The sequence below is a fragment of the Ips typographus genome, linkage group LG11 (genome assembly GCF_016097725.1).
Source record: "Ips typographus isolate SLU linkage group LG11, UJ_Ityp_2.0, whole genome shotgun sequence".
NCBI lineage: Eukaryota > Metazoa > Arthropoda > Insecta > Coleoptera > Curculionidae > Ips > Ips typographus.
Genome location: NC_138432.1, coordinates 1,412,892 through 1,425,425, shown reverse-complemented (window position 1 = coordinate 1,425,425; position 12,534 = coordinate 1,412,892).

Below are 12,534 nucleotides of genomic sequence, written 5' to 3'. Positions count from 1 at the left end.
CCGGAAGTATTTTGAAGCTATTTTACCTCTTTAATATTTCCCGGTGGATGAGCTGTTTCGCCAGAAAAAAAAAAATTACAATTACCTGCATACATCAAAGTAGGTATAATAAAGTTGAAATTATTTATTGTAAGAAACTAAGTAAACCAAAAACATTACTTAAGCAAATGTGTAAAATGACCGCCATCTTGCTGAATACACTTATCAATACTCTTTAAGAAATGAAATTGTACCCTATCTAATGTCTCGGGGTTATTAAAATGGTTGCCTGCATTTAAAATCCGCTGCAATAAATCATCACGTGTGTTTACAGGAGTATTGTAAACTTCTGTTTTAATAGCTCCCCACAAAAAGAAGTCACACATATTTAACTCAGGAGAACGTGGTGGCCATTTTACTGGTGCATCATTGCCCCTTCCAATCCATCGGTTGGGATATTGATGATGTAAGTATTGCCGAACGGCAACGGAAAAATGGGGCGGGGCACCATCATGCATATACCACATTTGCCTCCGAAGTAAAATTGGCAAATTTTCCAGAAGAATTGGTAATGTGTCTTGCAAAAAATTTAAATAAATATTTCCATCTAACCTGTCTGGAATAACAATGGGACCAATAAGGTAGCGATCAATAATACCTGCCCAAATATTTAATTTAAATTGATGCTGATGATGTGCAACTTTAATGGCATGTGGATTTTCATCGGAATAAATATGTTCGTTGTGCAGATTGGTTACTCCAGATCTTGTAAAGCACGCCTCGTCAGTAAACATAATTGTTCTACAAAAATTTGGATCACGGATTCTTTTGTTTCTAATAATTTGACAAAATGTAAGCCGCATGGGGGGATCAGTCGGTAAAAGTTCCTGGACTTTTTGCACGTGATAAGGATGTAATAACTGTTCTTTTAAAACCTCATAATCGTTTTAGGAACATGTAACTCACGTTCTAAGCGACGGGTACTGGTACTTGGTTCTTCTTCGACTCTTTCCAGAATGTTCTCTTCTGTTTCCACAGTTCGAGTTGTTCGCATACGACCCCTGCCTTCAAAGTTTTTCTCAAACCTGCCCGTTTCTCGAAGATGACGCTCGATATTGGCAAATGTTTGGTGGTTTGGTATTCGACGGTTAGGAAACCTCTCCATGTAAACCCTAACACTCTGACGCCCATTTCCTTGACAAAACCCGTATACCAGGAGCATGTCAACCTTCTCAGAGTTTGTATAATTGTCCATTTTTAATGGTAAAATGAACTTGTAATTCAAGAATGTTGATCGTATACTTGAGTAAATTTCATAGACTGGTGACAATTTGTCAATAATTGTCAAATTTATTAAATGCCATGGCAACTAGGTCACTTAAAAAATTATTGTTACAGGTATTTTTAATATTATTACTATTAATACTAAATATTGTAAATATTTTTTTTCTGGCGAAACAGCTCATCCAACGGAAAATATTAAAGAGGTAAAATAGCTTCAAAATACTTCCGGTCACTCGACAAAAATATCTGGGTTGTCATAACGCCGTAAAAAACCAATATTTTTACAAATTTTTGACGCCCTCTACCGGCTAAACGAGACAATTTTGGATATAACTAAGTCGGCTTAGATCGACATATTTTGACGTCAGGAGTCTGTCGTCAAACGTTGTACACGTATTTTCCGGACACCCTGTATATTTACCAAAAGTTGAATTTCGAAAAATTTTTACGGTATGTGTAGGCCAACAAGTGTTCACATCTTCAGCCTTTTTCAATGCGTTTTGTAGTTTTTGTGATGGATAGGGTGGCCAATGGCATACATTGTCTATAATCCACGAAGATGGGACTGCATCAACTGAGCCATCTTCCATAAATTGCACCACAGTCCAAGTACACTCCATTTTATTTTATTTTTTTGATTGGATGAACTAGGCATTATTTTTAAAACACATATTAAAAATTTACATTTTTTGACATGTTAAAGAAAAGAATTACGACAGGATTTGGTAATAATACTAACAAAATTAACAGTTTGACAAAAGCAATAGGCCTATTTAGCACCATACATAATTTTAGCTGACTTAACATTATTCATAACTTCCGAAGCAAAATAATATGATTTAGCATACATGCCAACCTCTCAACTCATTACAAATACAGATTTTAAATTTGATTTAAGAAATACGTTAATGTAACAAAGGCAAGAGTATGATATCATTTTCAAAATGAAATTTTATGGATTTGCAGTAAACATCATCACCATTTAATTCTTCCAATGGACCCAAAAATCTTTCTTTACTTTTGAAGATATCTATTTCCGAAGAAGGGCAAGGACTGTCATAAAACAAATCTTTGGAAATGTATCTCTGACAAATAAAACCATATCCTTCAGATGATTTTATGATGTTTGATATAACTACAATATCTTTATTTTGTAAAATGCAACAATTATCTGGAGGAGATGTTTTTAAACGAAATGTAGAATAGGTTATTGACTTAAATTGTTCATAGAGTTTATCTGTATTTAGAATTGGCCCATTTAAATGAGGATTCTCAAATAAAGGAAAAGTTTTATGAATTTTATAAACCTGAATTCTTTCTGAATGTCGTTTTACAATTTGCTGTAAAGGCTTCTCATTTTTTCTTAGAGATTTCAAAATTTCTTGCAAAAAATTTTCAAAAGGAAAACTACTGAAATTATTTAAAGGTCCATGGTATCTTACATCATCTGTAATGTGTAGCAAGTTGTGAACATGAGAAGTGTTTTCAACTCCATACAAAATTTGAAAAGTTTTAACAAAGTAGCGTAACAGATCTTCACAATAATCTAATAAATGATTGTATCTAGTTTGAAAGTATTCTCACTGCAACATGTAAACATAAGAAATTTTTATACTGATCTTTACTTAAATGAGCTTTTAATACTATTGATCCAGTATAAAGAAGTATTTGTCGAAACTCAGTGGCTTTCCAACGTTTCAGTTCATTCAAACTTCTGGGCTTTCTATTGAACTCTTGGTACATCTTTTGATAATGAAATTAAAGCCTTTGAAATTAAGGATATCTTAAAAGATGACATTTTAGTAGCAGGTTTTCCAAAACAAAGAAGAAGCAGTATTTTTTTCATCACACCTAAGCAGATTAAATGCATATAGTTAAGTGGGAAACTATGTATCATGTCTAAATCAGGATTATTTTCTAAAATAGTCTTGCCAATATGATGATCTGTATTCTCCTGCCTTCGGAACTGAGTATCTGTTCTCTTATTTGTAATATTGTCACGTTTTGGGGGTGGCGTAGGAAGAGAAACAACAATCGTAGCTCAAGTATGTGGTCTTTATTTATTACTTCGATTACACTAAATAGATCTTACCCCCAGACTAGGAGGGCCGCTAGCACCGCCGCTGGCGGGACGCGCATGGAACACTTTCTGAGAGGGGGTGTGTCGATGCGTGGGTGTGGGGGAATGGGCGTAAGGCCTTCTGAAGTGCCGCCAAGCGGTACCCTCTCGATACGAGCTGGGTCCCCTATGTCCGGCACGCCCAAAGGATTTACTTAAGGCCCTGCAAGCCCTCTTGAAGTGTCGCCAAGCGAAACCCTCTCGATACGAGCTGGGAACCCCTTTGACCGACACGCCCAAAGGACTTACTTCAAGTACTGATAGGTTCAAGAGTTCGGACGGTCACCTCAGGGTTGCGTAAGAACTCTCGTCTTTTCAGCCTGGATTCCAAGAAGGTATCGAGCCGTCCGGGCACTAGAAAGTTCGGACTGATGCTCGATAGACCGACCCAGAGACCAGTGATCTTCCATGGCTTGAGACGCTGATTAAATACCCACATCGTGACCCCAATTTGCCGGTCTTGCTGATTCAGACAGTGCACTAGGGGAGACCGGGGCCCGACTAGGTAACGGAACATAGTGCACTTTATGTTATTCGTGACATCTCCCCCCTCTGAAGAGTGTTCGCCCCGGACACTTAACCCTAACTTAACTATATAACCTACGTGCCGCATGGCTTTATTGACAATGTGTGACCCTTCTTAATTCCAGTTTACTATGCCCCTCTTGTTGTCCCCTCCGCGGTTTTCCTGGAATCTGTCATTCCTTCGTGGAGGGCGGCCTTGTCCCGCGTTGGCTTGTCTTCCTGTGCGCCAGAGCACCCGTTACTCAGTTCGCGGGTTGTGGCGCCCTCTGTTGACTTTCCTTGTCATCTTCGAGGTGCGCTTGATGGTCGCTCGTTTCGTGGGTTCCTAGGTTGTGCTGTCCTTGCGGGAGAGGGCGTAACGGTTTGGTCAACCTGCTTAAATAAGTGTTTTGTAAGTTATGTTTTATTGTTTATACTTATTGTTTAGACTATGTAAGCTTATTTATGAAATATACTGAGTTTGCACCCTACTTACGCAAAATGTTACCCTTACAACTTATTTTATTGTTCAACTGGTCGCCGAAGTGTAAGAACAAGAATAATGGAGTCAGGTAAGTTTACTTTTTCCCGCTTTTCTTATTTTTCTCTTTTTTTTCCTTCTTCTCTTTCTTCTTTTAGCCCCGTGTTTTCAAGGCTTCCCCTGCGGTCGACGGCGGTTGCGGTCCCGGGTGCTGCGTCTCCTGCATTCCGTCCGTCCTGATTTGTCCCAAGTATGTTGTTCTAGGAGCCAGTTTGGGGCTGCCAATCGTTTCCTGCCATTTCATCATCGTTTTTTCTTTTTAAGGGAGTTGCACCGGAGGTGTACATCTTCAAAGTGCAGTTCGGTGATTGGCCCCCCAGCTACCCGGACACGCATGTCCTGCTCCGCGAGGGGTCTTTTTGTGGTCAGATCTGCCTGATCACCTTTACCCCTCGCCTTCGGCGACCTGTTTTACACATATATTATTAGTATTTACTGTTTTTTATCTCTAGTCCTAAATATATCTTTATCCTATCTAGTTGTTTTCTTGTTCTATGTCAAATTTGTGTGACCTGGCTTATTGCTCGTCTACTGTGCGCGCGTTTTCTGTCAGCTGTCGCTCTAGTTGAAGAGCCACACCTTCGGTCAATGTCTTTCCTAATTCTGTCGACTCGTCTATTTTCAACATGAAGGTTCTTGGTACCTGATGGCGTCCTTCTGCCGCCATACCTGATATCTCTAAATTTTCCTGGCTTTTCTGCCTTAGGCCTTCAGTTTTGGTCTTCTGACGGGGTGATTTGTGTTTTTTACGGGAGGTAAGGTAGTGTTTCAGCAAACCGTATAATATAACGCCGATTATTAGTCCTCCGATTAGCCACGTTGTCACGCCCAGCCAGTACTCCCGCGTGCCCCCTTCGGATGCTTGGGGGGCTCCGTTTTCCGTGTGGGCTGTCTGTGCTAATGCGAGTAATGTTGGTCTCCGTAATAGTAAGTAAATTACCGCTATTGATAGGACTATGTTCCACGTGAACATGAAGGAGTGGTTGCCCTGGTGTATTTCCACGTGGGCGAGGTGTTCCTGTTTTTCCCATTCAATGTCCATGTTTAACCTTACTTCTTTTTCTGAGGTTAGGTTAGGTTAGGTTGAAATGTGGCAGGTTTGTGGTCCAGTTACTGTTTAGGCATTCTGATAGGTTATGGAAGGTAGGTAAAAATGCCTGGTTATCTGATGGTTTTAACACGAATGTTTTTAGGTTAGTCCATGCAGCTGGTAGTATGTGCCGTATGGAAGCTGGATTTTCTTCGTCTTTGCAAGGAAATCGTTTTTGGATGACAATGTCCTTGTCTACTAATATTGGCTGGCATTTGCATGGTAAGTTGATTTTTAATGCTCCTGGTAGTCTTAACATTTCCTCCCCGAGTTTAGTGGTGCTTTTAGGGCAGCTGATTGTCGTGTTAGTTTTTTGGTGCGTGATGAGGAATTCTTCGGACCCTGTTTCTGATATGATCATTAGGTTCGACTGGTGGCAATGCATGGGGCAATGTTCCGCTATGTCTTCCACTGTGGATCCATGAAACAGTTTTCGAGCGCACGAAGGGCCTTGCGTTTGGTCGCCCGAGAACCTTGGTAAGTAGCACAACCTATCTTGAAATGGTTTGCATTCGTGTAGTGCAATGCCTGTGATTTCTTTTAGGACCGTGGTTCCCTGGTTATTAGCTACGGCCATCATCAGTGGAGAGTGCTTTAATGTGCATGTCTGACCCTGCCATGCGAATGGGTTTGTCTGGAGTTGGAATAGCTGCCACTGATGGTTTCTTGTTACTGTTGGTACCTTGACGTGTACCACCAGCTGTTCCCCGGAGAAGGTGCACTCGCTTATTGGTATACGGAAGTATGATGCCAAGCTGGATATAGCCAAATCGACGTTGTCTTTCCCTATTTCGTTTTTTATTTTATTTAGATCGCTCCTTAACGTCTCAGGTTGAATTAGTGACAGTGGTATATGTTTATGTCTACATTCTTGTATTGCGGATTGGCTCCGCATTCTCCTAATTAGTAAGATCATTTTCCTAGCCATCCCTAGATTTGCTTGTATGTTTGCCTCTAGAGACCCTGTCGCTAATTCCCTTCCTGCTGTTTCCCTTTTCCGAACCTCGTTTAGGAATTCCTCTAATATGTGCACCCTGTTTTCTGTAGTCTTGATTGCCATGTTGGTTTCTTCCTGGCAGCGTTTCTGTTCTTCAGAACGTGTGCTGATTAATTTCAGCGTATTACTCATAGTACCATGTAGGGCATTTATATGTGCTTCCAGTTTACCCTCTTCCATGGACATTGAATCAAGTTTTTCCTGGGTTGCTACCCCGCAGCAGTAATTAAGCCCGTCCGCAATGAATCCTAGTGAGAACGTTCGTTTCTGACGTTTTGTCTTCCCAGACTCTGTCCACTCCTGGTACCAAGCTGCTTTGTACTTGTCCATCTCTATATCTATTGCCTTTTCTAACTCTTCCAAGTGTTTTTTGGCCCTGCAGTATAACTGTTGGTCATTGCTCCCGCAATTATCTACACGTCTGAACCCTGGTTCCGGGCTTAGTTCAGGTTCTAACCAGGGGATAACGTATGTCAATGGAATAGTGCCCTCATAAAGTATCGTTTCCGGTAGTGTTTTCCACGTTGCTCCAGCTGATACTTCCACATGTTGGGTATCCGCCGTGCCGGGCCTACAAAAATTGTTTTTATTACTGTCTCTGTTCCATGTAGGCCGACCGACTCGTGCTAGTCATTGTTCCTCTTCCCTGCATTCTACGTCTGAATCTACATCGGATATGTCCCCCAATGTCCATTCATCATAGAATGGTAAAATCCTCCCTATGTGTACTATATCCGTTTTCTTTCCTTTTTCCTGTTTTACTTCGTAATTAACCTCACTGAGTTTTTTTGTTATTCTGTAGGGACCGAACCATCGTAGCAGCAATTTCTCACTTTTTCCCACCTTCCTGATTGGGATAAATATTTTCACCCTATCTCCTACCTCAAATTCACCATTTCTGTGGTATTTATCATAAATGTCCTTGTCCTTCTCTTGTTTTTTGTGGATATTATCCGCAGCAATTGCCCTTAACAGTAAAGCCTTCTCTCGTAATTCGTTCGTGTTTGATTCGTCCTCAGTTTCTAAAAGGGTGGCGTCCAGTGGGAGTGTGGGATGCCTCGCGAATATTAGTTGAAATGGGCTAAAACGTGTCGTCTCTTGTTTGGCCGTATTGTATGCAAATGTCACGAAAGGCAGATACGTGCACCAATCTGTCTGCTCTGTGTTGCAGTATTTAGCGTTCAGTTAGGCCGTTGCACGAGGGGTGGTATGCCGTTGTAAAAGTGCTTTTCAGACCCATAATCTGTTGTAGTTCCTGCACTAGTTCGGATTGGAATACCTTGCCTCTATCGCTGAGGATGCTTCTAGGAACGCCGTGAATTAGTATTACACGTTCTAATAGGAACTTTGCCACAGGTCCTGCCTTCCCGTTAGGCAGGGCCGCTGTGATGGCGTATCTTGACGCGTAGTCTGTTACCACCACTATCGTTGTCTTGCCTTGGTTACTCCTCCGGAATGGTCCCAGTAGGTCTATTCCTACCTTATCAAATACTTTGCCCACTTTTATTGGCTGGAGTAACCCTAATGGCTTATCGTTTGTTGGCCCTTTCCTTGCTTGGCAGTCCCTACATCCTTTAATGTAATTCCTGACGTCCTTAGTCATAGAATCCCAATAATATTTGGGAGTAAGTCTACTTATGGTTTTTGTTACCCCCATATGTCCGCTGGTAGGAGCGTTGTGAGCTTCCCACAAAATTTCCTCCCTAAGTGACCGGGGTATCACGAGTGCGTGTTCCAGTCCTTCCTTCGTTTGTGTTGCTCAATACAGAACGTCCTCCCTCAGCCTAAAATTCTTTATTTTCCGTCGTGTCAGTGCGTCGACGTTTGTTGATTCGGGGTTGCTTATTGCTGATTTTAATTCTAGTATGTCCTTATCTTTATTCTGCAATTCTCCTATGTCTAACGTTGATATCGTAAAAGTGGGTATATCGTCTAATTCATCTAATTCGACTTTGCTCCACCCTGCTACCGGGTTTCGTGATAGACAGTCCGCATCTTGGTGCTTACTGCCCTTTTTGTAGACTACCGTGTAGTCAAATTCTGCCAACTTGAGAGCCCAACGTGCTAATCTTCTTGAGTGATCTTTCACATTGTGAATCCAACATAATGCGTGATGATCTGTTACGATTTTTACAGGGTGTCCATAGATTAGATGCCTTAGGTAGGTCATCCCCCAGACTGCTGCTAATAGCTCCAGCTCGCTGATCGAATAGTTCTTCTCAGCTTTTGACAAGGCCCGGCTTATATAGGCTATCGGGTGGTCTTGACCGTCACTGCCTTCTTGGAGCAGAATTGCCCCTATCCCGTCTATACAGGCGTCCGTGTGCATTGTACATCCCACATTAGGATTATAATGTTTTAATACTGGGGATGACGTAAGTTTTTCTTTCAGCAGCTCAAATGCTTTCACCTGATCTTCACCCCAGCAGAATTTGTTCTTTTTTGTGGCCTCATGTAAGGGCCTTGCCAATACCGCGTAGTCCTTTATAAATTTCCTATAAAAATTGCATAATCCCAAAAAGCTTTGTAGGTCCTTTGTTTTCTTTGGTGTGGGGAATTGCTTAATCCCTGCAAGTTTTTCTTCCTCTGGGCTTATTCCTTCTTTGCTTACTGTGTAGCCCAAAATCCTTATCTTTTCCTGTAAATATTCGCATTTACTCGGTTTTAAGGTCAGATTGGCTTCTCTCATTTTCTGGAACACTTTTTATAATTTTGCTAAGTGTTCCTCTAAGTTTTCTGAATAAATAATAATATCATCTAGATATATTAGTATGTCCTTCCACTTTAAGTCCCTAAATATCTTATCTGCAAGTTGTTGGAAGGTTGCTGGTGCATTGCATAGACCAAAGCTTAACACGTTGAATTCGTATGATCCATGTCCCTGTGCCGTGAAAGCTGTGTATTGTTTGGACGACTCTTCTATAGGAATCTGCCAGTAACCCGAGAACATGTCCAAAGTTGTAAAATACTTGGCATTTCCCATGTATGTGAGAATGTTATCGATTTGTGGTATCGGGTAACACGACTTTTTGGTGACCGGGTTTATAGTTCTTTTGTAATCCACGCAGAACCTCGTGGTGCCATCTTTCTTTTTCACCAGTACAACGGGGCTTGCCCACGGCGAGTGGCATGGTCTTATTACTCCGCAATTGAGCATTTCTTTTATTTGTGTGTCAATGATTTCTCGCTCGGATTGTGAGACTCTATAAGGGCGGCATTTTACTGGTTTATCTTCTGTCACTTCTATTTTGTGCTCTATAAGTTGTGTTTTGCCCATATATTTTGGTGACTTGCAAAACACATCCTCATATTCAACCAGTAGACTCTCTAGTTCCCTTTTGAACTGCTTATCCCTAATGTGGTCTTCTAATGTCACCACTTCATCGTCTATTCTCTGTGTTGTAAAGAGTGCTGTGGTGCTCAAACCACTGGGCTCTTCTAGCCGTGCCACCGTTGTGTCTTTGTAAATAACCCTTCTAGTTGGCCCTATGTTCTCGAGGGTCAATGATATAGAGTTTTCGGCTCTTTCTAGGTTGCATAGTAGGTTGTTGCGTACTAGCCATCCCTCATTTTGTAATAACAACATTTCTGTAGATAAGGGTATTTCTGGTTCAGTTTTGATGGATTTTTTCTCTCCTGGCTTCAGAGTGTAATCTTCCTTTGCTTTCAACTTAATTATCAAGCGGTCATCGTTTTCTATGTAGTTCGGCAGGGTGTTCCAGGAGCTGGTTTCTTGGTCGGGGTTCTCTATTTTTTGAAACCAGCACCGTCACACTTGTTTCCTTGAAAGTCTCATACAGCAAGTCTTTAAGCTTCTCCCAATCTGACTCGCTGTTTGCGGATGTCAATCTAGGTATAGCCACCTTACTTATTTTATTTCGTATTGCCCAATCTTTCAATTTCATACAGCAATGTTGGAGCGTATGAGTAGGGATATATTCGCTACCCTCTTCTTTTACTATCATCTGTAGGGTATGTCTGTTTTTCTTAAACAAACTGACCACGCTCCCTATGGGTAGCTTTTCTGTGTTGTAATCAGCCAAATGGTCCCTGATGGCTTTTCCCACTCCTCTATCTCTACTGGGAGCCGAAGAGACTGCAACGGCCCATGCAGTGCTGCTCGGAAGACTGAAGATGGACCCCGGCATTTCTTGGACCACCTCTGTCCAGCTTCTTGTTATGCCTGGTTTTTTGGGTGCAGAATTTCGCTTTCCCCCGAGCGTTAACACCAAGTCCTGATTTAGGGTGAGTGTATTAGATATTAAGCAAATTGCTGCCTGCATTTGTCTTAAGAATTCCACGCCCAAAATGAGGGGTTGTGGTGTATTCTCTAATATTGTTGCTTTAATTTCTAATTTTTTCATGTAGTTCCCTCTGAGCTCCAGTGATGCCATTGTTTCGCCTAGGCGAACAATGGCGAAAAGCAACGTGGGTGGGTCTCTGATTCTATGTTTTTTGTTGACTAGGAGATGGCTTATCACATTTAGCTCCGCGCCTGTGTCGATGATCGCCGGTACGTAATAGTCATTTACAACAGTATTAATATACAGTATTTTGTGGCACGTCGGGCCCCGAGTCGAGAGGGTGACGGGGCTTAGTTTTGCCACCCCCTGGAGTTTGGGTGTGGCTGCTAGGGTTTGCCGATCTCAAGTTGTACGCTTTTCTCATTCCTGTTGGGGCGTACGGCTGGGTGTGGCCACGGATATGGAGATCAGTAGCCCCGGGATTCAACAAGGCGCCTCCACCATGTCACGTTTTGGGGGTAGCGCAGGAAGAGAAACAACAATCGTAGCTCAAGTATGTCTTCTTTATTTTTATACTGAAGATAACACTTAACCAATTCTTACCCCCAGATTAAGAGGGCCGCCAGCACCGCTGCAGGCGGGATGCACATGGGACACTCTCTACGAGGGGGTGTGTGGTGTGTGTGTGTGTGTGTGCGTAAGGCCTTCTGATGTGCCGCCAAGCGGAACCCGCTCGATACGAGCAGGGTGCCTCTATGTCCGACACGCCCGAAGGATTTACTTAAGGCACTGCAAGCCCTCTTGAAGTGTCGCCAAGCGAAACCCGCTCGATACGAGCAGGGAGCCCCTATGACCGACACGCCCAAAGGACTTACTTCAGGTACTGATAGGGTCAAGAGTTCGGACGGTCACCTCTTGGTTGCGTAAGAACTCTAGTCTTTTCAGCCTGGGCTTCCAAGAAGGTATCGAGCCGTCCGGGCACTAGAAAGTTCGGACTGATGCTCGATAGACCGACCCAGAGACCAGTAATCTTAGATGGTTTGAGACGCTGATTAAATACCCACATCATGACCCCAATTTGCCGGTCTTGCTGATTCAGACGGTGCACTGGGGGAGACCGGGGCCAGACTAGGTAACGGAACATAGTGCAACTTATGTTATTCGTGACAATATTTATTTCACAATACCGAGGTACAGTAAAAAGGGCTATCGGCCGCGTGGCCTTTCTGCCCATGGTACATGCGAGAGAAAAAATAAATAAATTCTGGTCAACACACTTAATTAACATAACAATAATGTCTATATACACTAATATTTACATACATACAGATGTTTTTTACACTTAATTGAAATGCTCCAACAGAGTAGAGTGGGGAGACGTGAAACGGGATTGTCGAGTTGGTCTTTGAAGGGAAATAGGGTTTATTATGGTCCAGTTCTGGGGGTTGTTGTTCCATTTTGTCTGTAGTTGTGTTAGTCGTTCAGTAATTCTTGTCATTTTAGTTCGTTCGTACAAAAATTCATTGGATGGGTTGTGAAGCGGGTTTTGGGGGAAAAATAAAATATTTAACCAATAATTTTATATCTAGGAAAAATTTCCTGTATGACAATGACAACATAACATGCCAGTGGGCTTATCTGTGAGTCTTGTAATACAGTGTATATTCCATGAAATTGATATCACAATATTATTCAGCCTTGTTGGGATATTAACATTTAGAATGTGACAAAAAAATTTATTTTATTATTTTTACCAGAATGCTGTTAAGTAATTTT